Source organism: Manacus vitellinus, unplaced genomic scaffold (genome assembly GCF_001715985.3).
Source record: "Manacus vitellinus isolate BGI_N305 unplaced genomic scaffold, ASM171598v3 scaffold_12_pilon, whole genome shotgun sequence".
NCBI lineage: Eukaryota > Metazoa > Chordata > Aves > Passeriformes > Pipridae > Manacus > Manacus vitellinus.
Window position 1 is genome coordinate 3,505,679 of NW_021938949.1, and position 14,772 is coordinate 3,520,450.

A 14,772-nucleotide genomic window follows, 5' to 3' on the forward strand; every position below is an offset into this window, starting at 1 on the left:
GAGATATGAGAAGCTGGGTTTACCTCTTTTTTGGAGAAGCACCTGGCTCTGAGCTGCCTGGAGATCTGCCCAGGGTTAAGGAGCTCTGTGGGACACTTGGCTTTCAGGCATTCTGAGCTTCGTACCTTCAGCTAACCTGAAAAAAAAAAAATGTTGGGTGGTATATTCCATCTATTTTGCAGCTCAAACCATAGAAAATTTCATCAGTGAGATCTGAGGGAAAGGTGCCTTTAGGCCATCACTTCATTGTGCTGAACTGATGATCAAACATTCTGTTTTTCTGCCTTTTCTTTCACACTTCTTCGAACACGACCTGGTGTCTGAATTATTCACACCTATAAAATCCATGTTCATGAACAGCACCTGCTATAGCAACTGTGAACACCCCTGGGTGTTCTGGAAAAGCACAGATAGGGATGGCCCAGGAATGACACAGTGTCTCCTGATTTTCTAACGTGGATATTTGTAACACCCAAGTCTCTATCAGATGAATGCCTTCACTTTTGCACTGCACTGACATTATTATTCCTCCTGTACTTCACAGCAGTTTATTTGTTCTACTTATCCAACAGCTGGGCAGCTTTATTTTAACATTTTAGGGATTTTTTTTCTGTGAATTTAAACCATAGATGGGTACCAGAAATTATATTTTCCTTTGGTTTTCACACTGTTTACAACATTAATTCTGCAGCTATTTAATTAGGGGCCGCAAAGATGGAAATTGAACTTCTTTTCCCCTTTGAATCCATGGATTTTCCCCACATCTCTGCTAATGAAATCCAAAATAACACCTTGTGAGTGACAGTCAGTGTTGGAAGGGCAGGTCATCCTGTACTGAGGGCGGCTCCCACTACACGGCGCTGCTTCCAAAGGGAGGCTTGGGGTTGTTGAGCAATGGGAAGTGGAAATCTTCCAGCTGTGTTCATGGGTTTGGGAAAAAAGCCAAACACCAGACAGCTGCAGAAGATGGCAGAAGCCAGAAGTCATCGTAAAATAACACAGTTAAAAAAGGGGAAGAATTAAATCCGGTTTAATGCAATATACAGGGAAAAAAAAAAAAGATTTGACAGGGATGTGCATGAATGACTTTAATCTAAAAACTGTGTTCTCACTACTGATTTTTTGCATTTTGGACCACTGATTTTTGTTCTGAGGGGGGTTTTATGTGTGAATACGTGTAATATTTATCTGTTGTCAAAGGTGTAATGTAAAAATTCTGAACACAGTAATCCTGAGGATCAAATAAATGTCAGATAACATATATTGGAATCACCCAGCACAACCTGTGAGGGACAACATAAAAGAGGTTTCGCCAATTTTGCTTTCAAATCTTTGTTTAGCTTAAGTATGACAGTAATTTGCTCTCCTGGCAGAGGAATGCCTTCTGTTTCTCTCTTCACCTTGTATAATACACAGAGTATTTACATGTGTTAATGTTTCCTTCTGATAACAGGGAAATCAAAGCAGCCAAAATAGCTGCTCCCATTTCTGATCTTATCGTTCTCCAAGGAAAATGAAACTACCTCCTTTCTATTAACTCCAGCCTGAACCAAATTAGAACATTACTGCAATTTAACGTTACCATTTCAAGGGTTCAAATTATATTTTTTTTTGGGGGGGGGGCATGTTACAATTCAGAAATAAGTGGAGAGGATTTTGCATGTTTTTATTCCATTGCACATGGATGGCTCTGGGATAAACAATAATCACACAGCCATAGAATCATGGAATGGTTTGGGTTGGAAGGGACCTTAAAGACCATCCAGTCCCATCCCCTGCCATGGGCAGGGACACCTTCCACTAGCCCAGGTTGCTCCAAGCCCCATCCAACCTGGCCTTGGACACTTCCAGGGATGGGGCAGCCGCAGCTTCTCTGAGCAACCTGTGCCAGGGTCTCCCCACTCTCACAGCCCAGAATTTCTTCCTAATATTTAACCTGCCCTCTTTCACTTTGAAACCCTTCCCCCTCGTCCTGTCACTCCAGGCTCTTGTCCAAAGTCCCTCTCCAGCTCTCTTGGAGCCCCTTTAGGCACTGGAAGACCTCCTAAGATTACTGAGATCTCATTGAACCCTTCACTTCTCCAGGCTAAACAACACCAGCTCCCTCAGCTTGGACCTAAACTCCCTGAAAAGTGAAAACAGTGTCCGTGGTGGAACTGGCTTTTCTTTCTGTAACTGGAAGTGCAACAGCAGAAGAGGAATTTATGTCTGGATATGAGCAGGGAGGTGAAAATAAAGCTGTTAAGGTTAATAACTGAGAAACCCTGGCCACTTCAGGTCCTGGGAAGGCATTCATGTGGAGAAATTCAGCTGGAACTGAGCAACAACCTTTTCTGAGGCCTTTGGTTTACCAGGAATAGCATCAAGGGAAAGACATGGGTACGAACTCATGGTTATCATGCCAAGCAAGGCAGGTTTCTGAGGTTGTGTTGCAGTCACTGTGTGACTCTCACCAACCACCACTGACAAAGAGGCAAAATTTGGGTTTTCTGCTGGGGTGAACACGGTGTCAGGAGACACTGAGACATGTGGGAATCCAGGATGGTTGAAGATTTCAGAACCAGGTATCAGTGAGGCTGTGATGTGGTTGGATATTAGGAAAGGGTTCCTCACCCAGAAGGTGGTTGGGCACTGGAATAGGTTTCCCAGGGAAGTGGGCTTGGTACCAAGTCTGCCAGTGTTCAAGAAGTGTTTGGACAACACACTCAGGCACAGGATGGGATTTTTGGCTCTGTCCTCTGCAGGGCCAGGAGTTGGACTGGGTGATCCTTTTGAGTCCCTCCCAACTCAGAATATTCTATGATCTATGATCCAGTGTCACAGATGAAGTAGGACCCAGCATTTTCAAGCTGAAATACTTAAAATTAGGCTCTCTTAGTTAACAGACAAGACCCCATTAAAATGGAATGCACAAACACCCTAGCAGAACACTCACTTATTTCTCCAGGATGCTTTAATTGGCACTTCTATACATTCATCACATTAAATTTGGGAAGAGAGGCTTGAATGTATTAGCCAGGACTTATTATCTGTAGTACAGAATTCTAACCATGCATGCTTGGGCTCTAAGGCCTTTGTTTCTTTTTTTTCTTTTTTTCTTGAAAAAGAAAAATTGTCCCCCATTTAAACATGCAGAAGATTCTGAGTCCAGAAGCCTGTGACTTGCAACCAGCTGCAAACAGCACAGGTGAGGCATCTGTTACCCTGGGACAGAGCTCCTGTGCCACCAGCTCTGCATCAAGGATGCCCTTGTACCTGCCAGCTGAAGTGACTGGCTTAACTCTTCAGGTGCCTGCTGCATCTTGGGGGAGCTGAGATCAACAGGAGTGGTACCATCAGGATAATGAAATGCATCCCGAATTTGCCCTTGTTTGGTAATAAACCCCTTATCTGAGCAAATTTCTGTAGAGCAGTGGAGTAGAAAATGCTGGAGCCGAATCTGGGTCATGACAAGACTCTGAAAGTGAGACCTGTGGCTTATCTGTCGGGGTCTGAAATGCATCCAGGTCCTGCTGGTTTGTTTGGAATGAAGTCACCCTTTAAGGGGGAGATCTGTTGGAAGCAGGAGACCATCTCTGTCCCTGCGTGTTGTCCCTCCTTAAATCAAATCCTCCCCCGCGGTGATATAAGAGTAAAACAGGAATTTGAGATCCCTTGTGCAATCTGGCTCTGTGTTTGGTTGCTTCAGTTTGTTTTCTAGTAATTTTGCAGTTATTTTGTAGCACCTTTGTATTTATGATCTTCTTGAAACCCACTTGAGGTTCATGACATGTCCTTTGGTCTCTGGGAGGACATTCCAAGAGGGCCTCATGAGCAGGGTATATGTGATAAATTAATTACTGCACACATTTTATGCTGCCCACAGAGAGGGGGCTGGGTCCCTCCTGCCTCCTACCCTGTGGTTATTTTACAGACAGTCTCTATATCTTATCTATCCTCACACCACATGAAACAAAACATTTAGGTGAGGAGTCACACACAGGGATAGGAAACCCACTTTTTTGCAGGATTAAGTAATAATCTGCATTCTTACATCATGGTTCATGAAACTTTGGTTTGTGGTTTTTAATGGCAGGGTCTGCTTGTTACAGCAACTAGTAAATAATAATATTAATACATAAAATGTTAGAAAAGGTAAAAAAAAAGCAACAGAAGAAACTTTGGAAAGGAGAAAGAGGGAGCTGTATGTGTAACACACCTGCAGCTGGAACTGCTCTCAAATATGCTGTTCTGTGCCAGTCCAACTTCTTTATACAGTGTGTTGCCCTTCCAAAACCTCTACTTTTGGGGATCCCATCCCACAGCATTGTGAAAACAAAATAAAATTAAAAATCAGGAGTGTTCAGGACTGGTTTCTCACAGGGAAGATTCTCTAGGGTGTCAGAAGGCTACAGCTGGCCCACTGTTTGTAGGTATTTATGGCTGAATATTCTGCTCAGTGCTGTGGACCTGAGGCTTCATCCAGCATTGCTGATTCCTTTCTTTGGTCTCCTTCCATATAGTTCTTGCTCTTGATTCCTCAGAAAACAGATTGAGATGGGTCTGCATTTTTTCTAGTGTGTAAAAAGAAAACCCCTCTACATGTCACACCTCATCTGAGATGTTGTGAAACTCAGTTCTTGCGATTGAAGAACAGAACTGGGTGTGATTTTGTTTCCCCTTTCTCTCGAGCTCCCATGAAAATGCCAATTATTGCTGTTTCATTTTTATTGTGGCTAATACATGGCTCCCTGTTGACTGTGAGTCTGGGCATGTGCTTCTCTTTTATGGCATCTTCGAAAGAATTATGTGTTTTTATTGTTCCTTTGAAATATCAGGGATGGGGAATTGAGGTCCAAAATTGCTCTCCATCACCTGTTCACTGCATGTCCCTGAGTGGGGCACATTTCTGCTGCATTCAAATCACAAGGCATTATCCTGGTTCAGAGCTGCATGTTCTCAGGTTCTGAAAATGCAATATATATAGTTTATGTATAAATATAAATAATATAAATACAAGTTATAGGTTTAAAGATAATTCTGCCATTGTAAGTCACAGTTGTCAATATAAACTACTAAAGGAATTGAATAATTTTATGACACAAATATTATACAACAGCTGATGTGTCTTCTTACATTCAGTGATATCCAGAGCACTGTTAAACAGGTATAATTATTAAGCTTACAAATGCCCAAGACAGAAATATTACATGTGGTTAAATTACAATAAATTACAAACATACCAAATACCCTCTACTGCACCAGTTCAGGGAATTATTGGTGGTACTGATCATCCCTCTGGCAGTGATTTATCCCAGAGCTTAGTTATTCACTCATGATATAACTGTGCATCACCAGGGACTATGTGTGCTGAGAACTACATTGAAATGTTTCTGTTAAAGAGTTATTGCCAGATATTTAAATACTCTGATCACCCACGGTTAAATCCCATGCCCTGTGACAGCTCAATACCCCTGCTGGCCCATCTGGGGTGCTTAAGGTGGAAAAGCAAGGCACAGATAAGAATTTCCAAGAAGTAGGATAAGGCTGGGATTCATCAGTGCCACATTTACAGCCACACAAGTCACCTTGGGCTCTCATTTTTGTTTCTAGCAAGAAACAAACACTGACACTGCAAGTCTCTCTCCACATTATTTTTTTTCACCCTGATAATTTAAACCATAAATGTTGGTCAACACCCAGTGTCCAAAATATTAAGTGGCTGTGAGAGGAGTTGCCTGCTGATGCTTCTTGGCAGCACCCCATTGATACAATCCTAAATAGGGAGATAAGGTGCCCATCCATAGGCAGACAATCATAAAAATAGGAACTTCTGTTTAGTTAGATCACCTAATAAAAGCAGCATTAGTATCACTCTCTGTGGTATAAACTCAGTCTGAAGGATCATACTGGCTAATAACTTTATATTGGAAAAAAATGGAATTTTTTATTGTGTGGAAAACTCAGTTGTTTCAATATCTTTTAACATCCTACAGGAATATTTTTATATATCTTCTCTTCTCTCTTCTCTTCTCTTCTCTTCTCTTCTCTTCTCTTCTCTTCTCTTCTCTTCTCTTCTCTTCTCTTCTCTTCTCTTCTCTTCCTCTTCTCTTCTCTTCTCTTCTCTTCTCTTCTCTTCTCTTCTCTTCTCTTCTCTTCTCTTCTCTTCTCTTCTCTTCTCTTCTCTTCTCTTCTCTTCTCTTCTCTTCTCTTCTCTTCTCTTCTCTTCTCTTCTCTTCTCTTCTCTTCTCTTCTCTTCTCTTCTCTTCTCTTCTCTTCTCTTCTCTTCTCTTCTCTTTTTCTCCCTCTCCCCCTCCCTCTCCCTCTCCCTCCTCTTCTTCTTCCTCCTCTTCCTCCTCCCATCAACTTTCAAAACTTTAATTCCAAAATAGTGAAATATTTCACACTGACATCTTTGGACAAGGAAAAAGTTTTCCTTACCCCTAAACTGGATTATTGAATGACACCTAAAGGGATCTTAAACAAAGCTGAGGAGGGACTTTTGACAAGGGCATTGAGTGACAAGGGGGAGTGGCTTCAAGCTGCCAGAGGGCAGGTTTAGATTGAATATTAGGAAAAAATTCTTCCCTGTGAGGGTGGTGAGGCCCTGGAACAGGTTTTCCAGAGACATTGTGGTTGCCCCATCACTGGAATTTTTCAAGACCAAATTGGATGAGGCTTGGATCAACCTGGTTTAGTGGAAGGTGTCCCTGTCCGTGGCAGGGGATTGGAACAGGATGATTTGTTAAGGTCCTCTCCAATTCAAATCATTCCAGGATTCTATGATCCTATGATTCTTCAACTGATCAGTGCTTCATTTGATAGCATATTTTGTATTTGTATCATTGTTAAATGGTTGGGAATGTGGCACACACATGGAAAAAGAGCTCCATATCACACTCTTTGCAGTCACAAGTTGGGATGTGAGAGGACCAAGGCAGTTCATGCCCTGTGACTCTGCCAGCAACCACCTTCCAGCCACTGCTGTGCTTTCCTCCTCCTCCCAGGCAGTGTCCATAGCCCAAGGACAACCAGAGCTGGTCACAAATGCCTCTTCAGATGACTCTTCTCTTTCTCTGGTACTTTATTGGTGATGGTGGTGAGTTTTATTCTGTCTGTGGCATCATTTTTCATCATTAGAAAGTTTTTCTTCATTGTCTCCCTTCCTTCCTATTCCCTTCTGCTGAGTTCCACACTGGCTCCTCTCACTGTGTCAGTGCTCTGACACACCACCCAGTTCCCTTCTTTCCTTAGGGAATATGTACTTTATTCCTTTCTTTGAGTCTTTGCTGTGAAACAGTGACAAAACTATTCTTACATCAATATACACTTTCTTCCTCTCCTCGAGTTTTTACAGCAAAATGGTCACAAAACCCTCCAGAAATGAGAAGGAGAAAGAGGGGGTTGTTGAGAAAGCAACTCTAGGCACAGCCTTTTGAGCAAAGATTTGATTCTTTGGGATTTGAGTGGAGTTTTTTTCAGTTGTGAGTCTTTTTCTTTTTCTCCTCCACTTTGGCACGATATCTAAACCAATGTCTCTGAGCGCTGAAAGGACGAGGAGGGAAATTGAGAATAAGTTCAAGCACTCCCAATTACCACTGCTGTAATGAGCTTTTTACCTCTATTTTTCAGTGTTCTCCCCACTCCCAGAGCCCCTTTGGGGAATATTAGAGTAAGAGCTGGAGCACGAAGCACTTGCTGGAGCCGCCGGCGGAGAGGAGAGAAAGGGAAGAACGTGTGTGATAGTTGAGGGCAAATAGCTTTAATTTAATTAGTAGATTAATTAAAGCTTTCTCCCTTGGGTAGGGTATATGTGTGTGTGTGTATAAGTGTTTCTGCAGGCTCCTGTAGCTGTTCCCCACGCGGTTCTGTTCCAAGTGTGACTCAGATGGGGTTTCTGTTGAACTTGCTGGGAGCCGGCGCAAAACAAATTTCCTGTCTGAGACCTTTTCTCTTCAGGGTTTTGTTTAAACGTAATGAAGTATAAATGGGCAAATAATAACGAGTAATAACAAGGGCCCTGCTTTGCAAATGAATGTGGCACCCAGCAGCACGACAACTGCAGAACTCCAAAAAGCTGCTCTGCTTCCCGACGTCCCCGCAGTGAGAGAGGTCCTGCGTCAGCACAGATTCCCTCAGCCTTCACTCAGTGAGTCTCATGAAAATGTCTTTTCATTGTAGAAAATCACTCAAGAATTCTTAGCAGCCTTGACTCTGCACACTTTACACAGGTCCTGAGGAAAGCAGACAGGGCCAGCAGTGCCCTGGACTGTATTAATCAGGATATAGTCAGTAGATACAGGGAAGTGTTTAGCCCTCCCTACTCAGCACTTGCTGGACCACTTATAGAATCACAGAATCCTGGAATGGTTTGGGTTGGAAGGAACCTTAAAGACCATCTAGTTCCACCTTCTGCCATGGACAGGGACACCTTCCACTAGCCCAGGTTGCTCCAAGCCCTGGCCAACCTGGCCTTGGACACTTCCAGGGATTCAGGGACAGCCACAGCTTCTCTGGGCAACCTGTGCCAGGGGCCTCACCACCCTCACAGGCAAGAATTTCTTTCTAATATCTAATCTAAATCTACTACTTCTAGGCTATTACATCCAGTTTTAGGCTCCTCAAAATATAAAATATGTTAATCAACTGTAGCAGGTTCAAGGGAGGGAGATGGCCTGTGAGGAGAAGGTGAGGAAATTGGGCTTTTTTTACCTGGAGAAACTTTTGGGGCAACGTAGTAGCAGCCTCACAGTATCTATGAGGAGATCACTGGGAGGAAAGAGCCAGGCTTTTCATCGTGGTGTGTGGCAGGAGAACAACAAGACTATGGGCATGTGCTGAAACAAGTAAGGTTCACACTAAAAAGAAACCTCTTTTACCCTGAGGACAGGTGAGCAGTGGAGTGAGTTGCACAGAGGTTGTGCAGTCTTCATTCTGACCCTCTTTCCAGTAGAAGGTTGATTTTCAGGTCTACTTGAAACAAAGGACATTCCTGTATTATCAGTACTACCTAAAGAGTGGAAAAGGTGTGCCTTTCCCAAAAATCCTCTGGGGACTGTAGGAGAGGAGAACATGGAAGGTGTCCCTGCCCATGGCAGGGAAGTGGAACTGGATGATCTTTAAGTTCCCTTCTAATCCAAACCATTTAATGACTCTATGACTACAAAAAGCCATTTAAGGCAAACTCTAAACCAGGTTTTGTCACAAGGTTTACCCCACGTTGTGTAACACATCTTTTGTCCAGCATTCACTTCAGAAGCATCCACTGAGGAAAGGAAAATGCTGATTATTCTGCCACTATTTTATTCTGCAGTGAGCCTTGCTCCTCTCCAGGAGCCATCAGATTTGGTGGGTAACCATATCTTAAATTCGTGTCAGCCACTTTCAAAGGGATCAGTGCCTTTTCTTGGCAGTGTGTTCTGTTAGTGGGGTTTTTTTCCTGCAAAATTTGCTTAAAACTTGGTGTCCAAAACCATGCAGCAGATTGTACAACTGTGCCTGGGTTTGAATAAGTTCCTAATCACTTTACCCTTTCACTTAGTCTGAAGTGTTTGGATATTACAGCGGTTTGGGTGCCATTTACACAGGAAGACAAAAACGCAATCAAGTGACAACCCAAGACCTTTCTGGGGACAACAATTTGTTTGGCTGCCAAGCCAGTGCTGTGGGTCCTAGCAGTGATGCAAATCAGTTCTGAAAAAAATCCAGATAATCAGAGCTCCTTCCCAAACACCTCTATTTTTAACACAACATTTTGCGAGTCTTGGCCCTGGTTTGACCAGTTGAATCATTGCTTGGTAAGAACAGGGATTAAATCTGGTATTGCTGTTGCCATGACAAAGTCAGCTTCTTTTGGCAGCGCTCACAGGATAATGTACCATTTTTTTTAAGCTAACTTTTCAAAAGTGAAAGTCATAATAGAATTAGTAAAATGTGTAATTCAGCTTGCAGTGAGTGATCTAATACACCCAGTGGGTTAAACTCTTCTCTCTCATTACTTTAGAGACAACACTTAGACAACAGGTGAATCAGACTCTATGTTGATGTAAACCAGCCTCCATGAAGGATTTAACGAAGTTTTGTTGTTGTTTCTTATCTTTTCTTCTTTATCCCTCTCATTTTCACGGTACCTGATATTACAAATCCTGAATGGAGAGAAATACTCCCATTCACTTTGCCAAAAAAAAAAAAAAATCAACATTTTACAGACTTAACACAGAAATACAGAAGAGGAAAGAACAGCCTAAATTGCTGCATTTGATTTGGTCTTTGTAGAAATGAAAATGCCAAGTGAATGCCCTGTTCACTATCACATCATTACTATGATTTTAAAGCATGTTTTCTGATCCTGGAGTTTCTCAAGAATACTGCTGACTTTTCTCACTTCTCTAGATCCACTGAATTAACCTGTGTAGAGAAATCATGTTTTATAGAAGTCATGAATGTTCTTATTGAGGATAAAATGAGCAAATCAGTATTTCTTGAATAACTCAATGTTGTCAAAGACAGTTCAGGTTTCTTGGCTGGACTGTCCTGCGCTGTTGGCTCACAGGATTATTAATTTTGATAACACTGAGACCTCTTTAAATGCCCAGCTTTGGTGTGTTAAAAATTTCCCACGTCCCTCCAGCCACACAACCACCACTCCTTTCACAAGTCTTTATCAATGGCTGTGACTGTGGCACAGGGATAACATCCCATTCACAGAGATCATCCTGGTTTATCACTGAGAAGGCTTGTACCACTTGATATCCCTGAACAAATGATCCAGGTGGTGAAACATAAGTGTCTATATTTATATCTGACACCCTACAGCACCCAAAACATCCTGACATGGGCAAACAGGAAGGCTCATGCAAGAAGCAGCAACTGGAGGTCAAGTGAGATACACTAAGGCACTTCAAAGAGTCTGGACAAATGTCTTAGATTTCTGTCCTGCCCACTCTGGATTTAGCTGGATGTTAATGTCATATACACAGTGCATATGTCAGGGCAGCTACAGGGTGTTCAGTTTTAGTTCCTATCCCTTCTTCCTTTGTACAAGTGCTTAGGAAGCATCTTCCTAACGTGGTCCAGTCCTGCTGTCTCTGCTGTCAGCTCACAGCCTGGCTTTGGGCTCTTTGGCTGCACCACCAGGAATATTCTCTCCCTCTTTGCTAAGTTTGAAACGCTGGAAACAAAACGAGAGAAAGCTTATTTAAGTTTCCAGCATGAATGAAGTGGCAACATGTATTTATTTCCACGAGCAGGGAGGTGTATGGGTCTCTTCTGATCTGCACAATTTCTCCCACATGGTTCCTTTCTTGGACCAGCCATACAACTGATCAATGCTTTACTGAAACACATGATTCTAAAATTTGGTGATCTGGTTTACACATATAACCAGGGCAGGGCTGGAAGCAGCACAGATGTGTTCACCTGCTTCTCTGCTCGGGTTTATGTCCTGACAATGGCTTTCTTAATGGAACAGATCACAATAAAGCAGAACCTTGAGAGTGCAATAAAGTCAATGTAATATATAGATTGTAATTTAACATGATTGTTATTAACATTACCATAATGTCAAGGGAACAGTGAAGAGTTAAGTACTACAAATTACACGCAGCATATGCCAGTTTATTTTTTTAGTGGCCACCTTAATAAAAGCAAAGGAAGAAAAATGAAAGCTCTGAATTTGTTGTATATCTGTAGTGTCCCAGCCAGTTGCTCTTGTCTTTTTGTGTTCTCTCAGAACTAAACAGACATTGATTATTTTTGCTTTCTTTTTACCTAAACAAATAAAGGCCTTTTCTAAACTGATGTGAGTCAAAATCTTTCACTCCATGGAGAGCAGTAATTTTTTTCAAAAATGTGAATTTCATGCACCATCCACTTGGTTTCTTGATTTTTCTAGCATGTGTCAAAATAATCTTTAACTGCTCATATCACTGATGTCTTCTGGGACACTGAAACCACACTGTCTCTGCTGAACACAGGAAATTGCAAATGTGCTTGAGGCAAAAGGAATGAAATGAGGAGGCCCTGGAGTTCAAGCTTCCACTTCCATTTGAACTGGGCTCTGCTGTTCAGTTGTTGCAGACTGACTTGACAGATTAAAGACTCTACCAGTGCATAGACAATGGAGAAACATCAAACCCAGGGATCCTTTCAGGAGAACGAGCATTAAAGCACCTCTACATTCCACAGAGAAACCTTTTCTTGTTAACAATCCAAACCTTTTTGTATTTTCTCAGGTATGGAATAGCTCATTAGCAGAGGTGACAGGCAGCTCCTATTCTCTCCTCTGACACTGAGGTTAATGTTTCCTCCCCTTCTTTGCTTTCTCACTCCATTTCTATGTTCCCCAATATTATTTTCTTTTTAAATCTGTTGATGAAGTGGTACAAAATGACACAGAGATCATTATGGAAAGTCACATCAAAACATTCTGGCAGCAGTGAGAGCTTAAGGAAGGCTCCAGGGACAGGTGAATCACGTGGCTCTGGTGCTCTCTCTGTGCCCACCAGTCTGAGCCTCCTGAGCCAGAACTTACTCAGATACAATGGACTAAATGCAGTCAGTTCAGTCAGAGCCATCTGACCAGATGTGCCTGTAACATCTGAGCTTTTAAACTTAGGCTGTCTTCAGAATCAATCAAGTCCTGGCTTTGATACACCTCTGGTAAAGGAGATGCCAAGAATAGAGAGGATAAATCACGTTCTTTTGTCTTTTCACTATAGATCGAATTTAAACCTTTTCAAACATCTCTGATTATCCCTTAGGACATGAGCATGGTGGTTTTCTTGGTATTCTTTCAGAAATTCATAGAATCCCAGAATGGTTTGGGTTGGAAGGGACCTTAAAGACCATCCAGTCCCACCCCCTGCCATGTGCAGGGACACCTTCCACTAGACCAGTTCACTTCAAGCCCCATCAACCTGACCTTGAACATTCCAGGATGGGGAATTCACAGCTCTCTGGGCAACCTGTTCTAGTGTCTCACTAACTTCTGTCATATGATGGACTTTGCATGAATATATCCATAATATAATTCTTGTGATATTTAACACACACAGTTTCAAGCTGAAAAGAGTTCTGCAAATTAACAATAAGTGTGTGAAGAAATATTTCCTTCTGTTTAGTCACATCCTGCTTGCGTAGACAATGTATTATTATTAATATTAATAATAATAATAGTATTATTAAATGACATCTTTTCTAATCAGTATATGGTGAGCTGTATAGAAACTGCCACATTTATGTATTGAGACAACCCCTGGACACCCCTTTCAGACCTGGGCAGCTGTGGAGAGTGACCCAGCACTAACAGCAGAACCCTGGTTTTCTTGCTATTTCTCTTTTATCCTTTTAAAAGATATTCTTAAATCTTGAATGTCAGGCAATGCAATTTTCTCTCTCTTCAGTGAGGCTGAGGGGATGATGTAACAAAAGCCCTTAAGTTCTTGGGAGATCCTAGAGATGTGTGACAATATATCTTTTCCAGGCACTTGGGAGCCCTTAGAACAGAACCGTGTTTGTTTTGAAGACAAATCTAATATGGTTGTGCCTGGTGTATCCCAGCTGGAATACACTGGAATACATTCCCAGCTGGAATGTATCACTGGGATCTTGGAGATGAAGCTGTGTAGCATTTCCAGCTCCCACAAATGGTGGGAAAAGCTTTTCAGGAGAGGTACATCAGGAGACCCTCTCTGTCCTTGAAATAGAGGTGGTGGCTTAGAACATTTACAGGGTCAAAAGGGTTCAAATGGCTCCGTGCAGCATCACACAGGCACCATCAAACTGGGATTATCAGGGACTCAGTGAGTGGTTTGGGTTGGAAAGGACCTTAAAGATCATCCAGTTCCACCCCCTGCCATGGGCAGGGACACCTTCCACGGGCAGGGACACCTTCCACTAGCCCAGGTTGCTACAAGCCCTGGCCAACCTGGCCTTGGACACTTCCAGGGATCCAGGGGCATCCACAGCTTCTCTGGGCAACCTGTGCCAGGGCCTCCCCACCCTCACAGGGAAGAATTTCTTCCTAACACCTGATCTAAATCTCCCCTCTTTTAGTTTAAAACCATTCCCCCTTGTCCTGGACTGTCTGCCCGTGTAAAAGTTTCTCTCTTTTTTATAAGCCCCTTTAACAGAAAATAGAAAAAACAAACAAACAAACAAACAAAAACACGTCAACAAAAAAAAAAGAGAAAAAAGATTTGGATCAAGTCATCTTGGTTTAATTGGCATTACATTCTCTTCAGGCAAAAGAATTTGCTTGGTGTGCTCTGGGAGTAAATGAAAAAGGAAAAATAGGGAATAAACAGGGTGAAAGTCTGAGAGAAACAGCTTTTAATTTAGTTTAGAATCCGGAATGGGGTTAATGGACTGTGCAAAGACTCGTAAGAAACAGGTGGAAGATCAAACTGAGCCTAAATTGATTTCTGATTCCTCTTTAAATGATTTCTCTATTTAGAGATACCCTTGTTCTAACTTTATATGAAGAAGGAATTCAATAAAATAAAGCAAAGACGTTAGAAATTCCCTTGACAGGGGCAACAATATAAACCCCCCAAATAATATATGAGAATTTTAATTCCTTAGTTTGGCCTTAAATGTACTACAAGAAGAAAAAAGAAGAGTAAAAGAAAAGAAAAGAAAAGAAAAGAAAGGGGGAAAAAAAGGGGAAAGAAAACAAAGTTTGTTTTCATTTTCTCTCAACCTCTAATGGTCTTTTTATTTCTTTTTCCTTTTTTTTTTTTTTTGCAACAGGACCTTAAAATTTACTGATGCTTCCTGATAAACTCCCTATTT

General features: G+C 42.0%; 1 protein-coding gene across 1 annotated transcript in view; it reads left to right on the forward strand.

Annotated features, from left to right (window-relative positions):
- The window catches only part of ADCYAP1R1 (ADCYAP receptor type I), a 140,466-nt gene that overhangs the window by 42,637 nt on the left and 83,057 nt on the right, over nucleotides 1-14,772 (forward strand). The gene's annotated exons all lie outside the window — the stretch shown is intronic.